Raw genomic sequence first — 6,966 nt, 5'->3', positions numbered from 1 at the left:
GATGAGACACTTGGGACTTGCACCAAATTACTGGGAAAAATGAGAACAGAGACTAGGATGGCAGAAATGAGCTGTCATTTGTCATGTGCTGAGGAACACTGAACAGGACGTGCACATATCCCCTACCCCATTCTCCCATTTCATGCTATGATTTCCATGGATTGTCAAATTTAACACATGGCAGCTCCACTCTAGATGAACTTAATGTAATCCAAGAGGCTTCTGTATCTTTGGAAAAGGCTTGTATTACTCCAGTGCTCACAAAGTTTGAGAATCACTGGTTTATGAAGAAGTCCTGCTGCACAGAAAATATGAACTATCTTTCCTTAAGATCCAAAAAGATCAGGAAAAAGGAATCAATTTAATAAACAATATTTATTTAAAAAAAAAAACACTCAGGCCGGCGCCGCAGCTCACTAGGCTAATCCTCCGCATTGCGGCGCTGGCACACCAGGTTCTAGTCCTGGTCGGGGTACCAGATTCTGTCCCGGTTGCCCCTCTTCCAGGCCAGCTCTCTGCTGTGGCCAGGGAGTGCAGTGGAGGATGGCCCAAGTCCTTGGGCCCTGCACCCCATGGGAGACCAGGAGAAGTACCTGGCTCCTGCCATCGGATCGGTGCAGTGCGCTGGTTGCAGCGCGCCCGCCACGGTGGCCATTGGAGGGTGAACCAATGACAAAGGAAGACCTTTCTCTCTGTCTCTCTCTCTCACTGTCCACTCCTGCCTGTCAAAAAAAAAAAAAAAACTCATCAAGGAGCAGGCTTTGTGGCATGGCTGGTTAAGCCACTGCTGGTGACATCGGCATCCTGTATCAGAGTGCAGGTTTGAGTCCCAACTGCTCTGCTTCTAATCCAGCCTTCTGTTAATGCACCTGATGGTCCAAGTACCTGGGCTCCTGCTACCCATGTGGCAGACTAGAAAGGAATTCCTCAGCAGAGCCAAGATGGTGGAATAGTGAGGGCGCGCACTGATAGTCCGGGAAAATTTAGTTTAATAAAAGCTGAGTTACGGTAGCCTCAGAAAAAGGATCAGGAAAAAATTGCAGAGGAAACTCTTCCGGAGCTGTTCACTGTGACTCAGAGGACCTACTGGGAGAGCAGGGTCGCCCACCATGTGGAAGCCAAACTGCGGGAGCTGCAGAGTCTGAGAGCCAGTGCAGGAAGGGGAGTCGATGTGACACAGACACCAGCGGGGAGAGGAGGGACACCCAGGGCTCCGAGTCCACACATTGGCGCTGGAAGCGGAGGTGAGCTCAGTAACTGGAGACATTGGTGGGGAAACGGTGGACAGAATTTTAGAGGGAAGCGGGCATTGAAGCGGGAAAGTTCAATAGACTGACCACAGGAGAGAAGGAAAAATTAATAAATAAATAAATAAAAAGGTGGGGGCATACTGGTGCAGACAAATTCCACTCTCCGCCAACCTTGCAAAGGCAAGCAAGAGACAAAGAGCTGGGATATACATAATAAAAGGGGAGAGTTAAGGCTACAATTCAGTAGCCTAGGCAACCCAGTGGGAGTCCGCAGGAGAAAGGAAGCCTGCACAGACTCTTTGGGTAGAAGCCAGCGGAAGCTAAATACCATCCATTCTGCTCAGCCTTGCAATATTACTTACCTCCTGAACAAAAAATAAAATAAAATAAAATAAAATAATAAATAAATAAATAAAGAGAGATTTACCACACATAACCTGAGGGTGTCACCTTTGCACACCTGTAACCCTGAAGAACCAAGCAGAGCTCTCAGGCCACACCCATATCAAGCCTCCAAGGCTCCTCCAACAGCAGGCAGTCCACTTAACGGGGACACAGTATAAACAACAAAAAAAACCTCACAGTGAGGGAAACAGAATTAACCATGCCAAGCAACAAACACAGAAATCGAGGGAACAAGATCAACGATGACACTATGACACCTCCAAATAAACAAAACACCCCAAGCCAAGATTATGAAGATGATGAGATAGAAGAAATGCAAGATACGGATTTCAAAAAATTTACGATAAGAACATTTAGAAGTTTTCAAAAGCAAATCCTTGAACTACAGAAATCCTTATTGGACAGGATTGAATATCTCTCTCGTGAAAATGAAATTTTAAGGAAGAATCAAAATGAAACGCAGAAACTAGTAGAGTAGGAAAGTGTGATAGTGAAGAGAAATCAAAATGAAATGAAGAGCTCAATAGATCAAATGACAAACACATTAGAGAGCCTTACAAACAGAATGGGTGAAGCAGAAGAGAGAATATTGGACTTAGAAGACAGAGAACAGGAAAGGATACAGTGAAAAAAAGAAAAGAAGAGGAAATTAGAAATCTAAAAAATATTGTTGGGAATCTACAGGATACTATTTAAAAAACCAACATTCGGGTTCTAGGAGTTCCTGAAGGCATGGAGAGAGAGAAAGGATTAGAAGGCCTTTTTAGTGAGATACTAGCAGAGAACTTTCTGGGTCTGGAGAAGGACAGAGACATCCTAGTACAGGAAGCTCACAGAACCCCCAGTAAACATGACCAAAAGAGATCCTCACCATGACACATTGTAATTAAACTCACCACAGTGAAACATAAAGAAAAGATCCTAAAATGTGCAAGAGAGAAACGTCAGATTACTCTCAGAGGATCTCCAATCAGACTCACATCAGACTTCTCATCAGAAACACTACAGGCTAGGAGGGAATGGCGAGACATAGCACAGGTACTAAGAGAGAAAAATTGCCAGCCCAGAATATTATATCCTGCTAAGCTCTCCTTTGTGAATGAAGGTGAAATAAAGACCTTTCATAGCAAACAGAAATTGAAAGACTTTGTGGCCACTCGTCCGGCCCTGCAAAAGATACTTAAAGATGCGCTACACTCAGAAACACAGAAACACGGCCATCAATATAAAAGAAGGGAAAGGAAGAACACCTACCAGTAAAATGAGCATAGGAAGCTCAAAGCATATACTAGAAAATATCTCTGGGAAAATGGCAGTGCAAAGTCACTATGTATCAATAGTCACATTAAACGTGAATGGCCTGAACTGTCCAGTTAAAAGACACAGGCTGGCTGACTGGCTTAAGGAACAACACCCAACTATTTGTTGCCTACAAGAAACACATCTCTCTAACAAAGAGGCATGCAGACTGAAAGTGAAAGGTTGGAAAAAGATATTCCATGCCAACAGAAACCAAAAAAAAAAGCAGGTGTAGCCATATTAATATCAGACAAAATAAACTTTAATACAAAAACTGTTAAGAGAGACAAAGAGGGGCACTATATAATGATTAAGGGTTCAATTCAACAGGAAGATGTAACTATTATAAATGTATATGCACCTAATTACGCAGCACCAGTCTATATAAAAGATATGTTAATGGACTTAATGGGAGACTTAGATTCCAATACAATAGTACTGGGGGACTTCAATACTCTACTCTCAGAAATAGATAGATCATCCAGACAGAAGATCAACAAGGAAACAGCAGATTTAATCGACACTATTGCCCAAATGGATCTAACATATATCTACAGAACTTTCAATCCTACATCTACAGACTTCATATTCTTCTCAGCAGTGCATGGAACCTTCTCTAGGACTTAAAGGAATACAAATTGAGAAGGAAGAAGTCAAACTATCCCTCTTTGCAGATGATATGATTCTGTACTTAGGGGATCCAAAGAACTCTACTAAGAGACTATTGGAACTCATAGAGGAGTTTGGCAAAGTGGCAGGATATAAAATCAATGCACAAAAATCAACAGCCTTTGTATATACAAGCAATGCCATGGCTAAGAAAGAACTTCTAAGATCAATCCCATTCACAATAGCTACAAAAACAATCAAATATCTTGGAATAAACTTAACCAAGGACGTTAAAGATCTCTACGATGAGAATTACAAAATCTTAAAGAAAGAAATAGAAGAGGATACCAAAAAATGGAAAAATCTTCCATGCTCATGGATTGGAAGAATCAACATCATCAAAATGTCCATTCTCCCAAAAGCAATTTATAGATTCAATGCAATCCCAATCAAGATACCAAAGACATTCTTCTCAGATCTGGAAAAAATGATGCTGAAATTCATATGGAGGCACAAGAGACCTCGAATAGCTAAAGCAATCTTGTACAACAAAAACAAAGCTGGAGGCATCACAATACCAGATTTCAGGACATACTACAGGGCAGTTGTAATCAAAACAACATGGTACTGGTACAGAAACAGATGGACAGACCAATGGAACAGAATTGAAACACCAGAAATCAACCCAAACATCTACAGCCAACTTATATTTGATTAAGGATCTAAAACCAATTCCTGGAGTGAGGACAGTCTATTCAATAAATGGTGCTGGGAAAACTGGATTTCCACGTGCAGAAGCATGAAGCAAGACCCCTACCTTACACCTTACACAAAAATCCACTCAACATGGATTAAAGACCTAAATCTATGACCTGACACCATCACGTTATTAGAGAACATTGGAGAAACCCTTCAAGATATTGGCACAGGCAAAGAATTTCTGGAAAAGACCCAGGAGGCACAGGCAGTCAAAGCCAAAATCAACTATTGGGATTGCATCAAATTGAGAAGTTTCTGTACTGCAAAAGAAACAGTCAGGAGAGTGAAGAGATAACCGACAGAATGGGAAAAAAATATTTGCCAACTATGCAACAGACAAAGGGTTAATAACCAGAATCTACAAAGAAATCAAGAAACTCCACAACATCAAAACAAACAACCCACTTAAGAGATGGGCCAAGGACCTCAATAGACATTTTTCAAAAGAGGACATCCAAATGGCCAACAGGCACATGAAAAAATGTTCAAGGTCACTAGCAATCGGGAAATGCAAATCAAAACCACAATGAGGTTTCACCTCACCCCGGTTAGAATGGCTCACATACAGAAATCTACCAACAACAGATGCTGGCGAGGATGTGGGGAAAAAGGGACACTAACCCACTGTTGGTGGGAATGCAAACTGGTCAAGCCACTGTGGAAGTCAGTCTGGAGATTCCTCAGAAACCTGAATATAGCCCTACCGTTCGACCCAGCCATCCCACTCCTTGGAATTTACCCAAAGGAATTTAAATTGGCAAACAAAAAAGCGGTCTGCACCCTAATGTTTATTGCAGCACAATTCACAATAGCCAAGACCTGGAACCCATCTAAATGCCCATCAACGGTAGACTGGAAAAAGAAATTATGGCATATTTACTCTTTAGAATACTATACCGTAGTAAGAAACAACGAAATCCAGTCATTTGCAATAAAATGGAGGAATCTGGAACACATCATGCTGAGTGAAATAAGCCAGTCCCAAAGGGACAAATACCATATGTTCTCCCTGATTGGTGACAACTGACTGAACACCAAAAAGGAAACCTGTTGAAGTGAAATGGACACTATGAGAAACAGTGATCAGCATAGCCCTGACTGTTAATGAACAACTTAATACATTATCCCTCTTAGTAGTTTTCTTTGTGTGTTCTACTTAATACTACTGGTTTAATTCTGTAATTATCACACAGTTATTCTTAAGTGTTGAAAATTAACTGAAATGTGATCTCTGTTAAACATAAGAGTGGGAATAAGAGAGGGAAGAGATGTACAATTTGGGACATGCTCAGGCTGACTTGCCCCAAATGGTAGAGTTAGAAACATACCAGGGGACTCCAATTCAATCCAATCAAGGTGGCTTGTACCAATGCCATCTCACTAGTCCAAGTGATCAATTTCAGTTCACAATTGATCATAATGAAAGGACTAAGAGTCAAAGGGAGCACATAAACAAGTCTAGTATCTGCTAATACTAACTGATAGAATAAATAAAGGGGAGAGTGATCCAACATGGGAAGCGAGATACTCAGCAGACTCATAGAATGGCGGATGTCCTAAACAGCACTCTGGCCTCAGAATCAGCCCTAAAGGCATTCGGATCTGGCTGAAAAGCCCATGAGAGTATTTCAGGCATGGAAAGCCAAAACACTCAGGCAAAAAAAAAGAAAAAACCTAAATGAATGATCTCTGTGAGTGAGATCCCAGTGGAAAGAACAGGTCTTCAAAGAAGGAGGTACCTTTCTCTGAAGGGAGGAGAGAACCTCCACTTTGACTATGACCTTGTCTAAACAAGATAAGAGTCGGAGAACTCAAGGGGCTTCCATAGCCTTGGAAACTCATGACTGGTGCATAGAGAGATTACTGAAGCCATAAATAAGAGTGTCAATTTGTAAAGTCAACAACAGGAGTCACTGTGCACTTACTCCTCATGTAGGATCTGTGTCCTTAGCGTGCTGTACATTGAGACTTAATGCTATGAGTACTCAAACAGTGTATTTCACTCTGTGTTTCTATGGGGGTGCAAACTGTTGAAAGCTTTACTTAATGTATACTAAACTGATCTTCTGTAAAAAAAAAAAAAAAAGAAGAAGAAGAAGAAATTATCAATTCCGAACTTGACTCTCACTGGGATTAAACATGACAATAGGTCTGATCTGATTTCATCATCATTTAAAAAATCATCTATTATTTTTCACTTTATGTTTCTGTGTGGGAGCAAACTGTTGAAATCTTTACTTAATGTATGCTAAACTGATCTTCTGTAGATAAAGAGAATCGAAAATGAATCTTGATGTGAGTGGAAGGGGAGAGGGAGTGGGAGAGGGGAGGGTTGCGGGTGGGAGGGACGTTATGGGGGGAAGCCATTGTAATCCATAAGTTGTACTTTGGAAATTTATATTCATTAAATAAAAGTTAAAAAAAGAAAAAAAAACAAACCAATGGAGAGGAAATTAAGTAACAAACTATATAGATTCAAAATGAGGGAGAAGAGGAAACTACTAAAACAGGAAACAAAGTAAGATGCTAAATTCAGGTAAAACATATCACAAAATTTTAAATGTAAATTAACTAAGTGATCCAGCTAGAAATAAAAATTTTCTTATTTAATGGAAAACCAGTTAATTATTTGCTATTTAGGATA

Source organism: Oryctolagus cuniculus, chromosome 19 (genome assembly GCF_051225735.1).
Source record: "Oryctolagus cuniculus isolate XC-2025 breed Fujian yellow rabbit chromosome 19, ASM5122573v1, whole genome shotgun sequence".
NCBI classification, from domain to species: Eukaryota; Metazoa; Chordata; class Mammalia; order Lagomorpha; family Leporidae; genus Oryctolagus; species Oryctolagus cuniculus.
This window is presented reverse-complemented; position numbering follows the sequence as displayed.